Below are 1,213 nucleotides of genomic sequence, written 5' to 3' on the forward strand. Positions count from 1 at the left end.
CTTATCACTTGGTCTGTGTCCTGCACACCAGAAGGTTATGGCTGAGGTATGCCCATCCAGAAGTCATCCTGTGTCTCCTTCACCATTGTCTTGCGACACCTGAAAATTACCTTATCTGTAGGCTGTAGCACATACAGGCAAATAATAATAATTTCTTACCCAGAGGATAGGTAAGTCCATCAAGAAGTGTTGGGAAAATTTGGATAAATCCTGTCTGAAAAGCATTACTCCTGTGTGCCTTTGCATTGTGGGATCAAGTCCTGTCTTCCTTCTCAAAACCAACCTGTCACTGTTTAAAATGGCATTCCCCCCACTCCTTTCTCACCTTAAGCTGTGGGCTACAGCAGACAGGCCATTTTAGCCCAAATATCCATTGTAAATAGTCATTGTTGGAATTCAGTTTACAATAATCTTTTGATAGCCCAGAGGGCTTCATGTGCCCTGATCATGCAGAATGTTTAGGGTCGAGATAAGGGTCTGAGCTTCTCATGAATAGTTTCTAGTAGCTTGAACTTGCATGTCTGAGCAGACCTGGAGATGGGTTCAAATTACTCAACTAAAGTGTCAATACAGGCAATTAGAAATATTTTAATCTCGTCCTTACAGTGCGATTGACTGACATTCCTTTATCTGTTCTGTATGTGGTGACCTCAGAATCTTATTGTAATCTCTGCATTCTGTCATCAGTTGCCCTGTACCTGTGTACCTATAAATGCCCTGCAATGGTGTTGAAGCTTTGCAGCAGGGTTCACCTCTGCCTGCCCGGTAATGCAGCCTGCATTCTCATGAGTGTACCGTGGGAACCTTGGGGGTAAAGCAGTAAAGCCTCAGATGGTCTGGACGCTTGGTCTTTCCCATGAACACGAGTTTTATTCCCTCTTCTCAAATTGAGATTCCGGGATTCTGACAGAAGCAATCAAGCCCTATTCCTGCAATTAACAATTGGGAAACATCTTTCCCATAAGTCACATGTTCCGAGTGAAATGGTATAAATTTCAGGGAGTTAGGAAGGAGGCTCTCTTTTTCCCCTTTGCAATGGCGTTCAGGACATGCAATCTTTACTACTGCAGGATGGGTAATGGAGCCTCCCTTCTGTTAGTCTCCCTCTCTCTGTTAGGCCAAAAGCCTTTTCTCAGTTTAGAAATACAAACTGAGTGTCCAACTTATTAATGCCCAAGTTGCAAACAACCTGTGCTTTATAGATAAGCTGCAA

This window comes from Varanus komodoensis, unplaced genomic scaffold (assembly GCF_004798865.1).
Source record: "Varanus komodoensis strain SLA01 unplaced genomic scaffold, ASM479886v1 scaffold10, whole genome shotgun sequence".
Taxonomy (NCBI): Eukaryota; Metazoa; Chordata; class Lepidosauria; order Squamata; family Varanidae; genus Varanus; species Varanus komodoensis.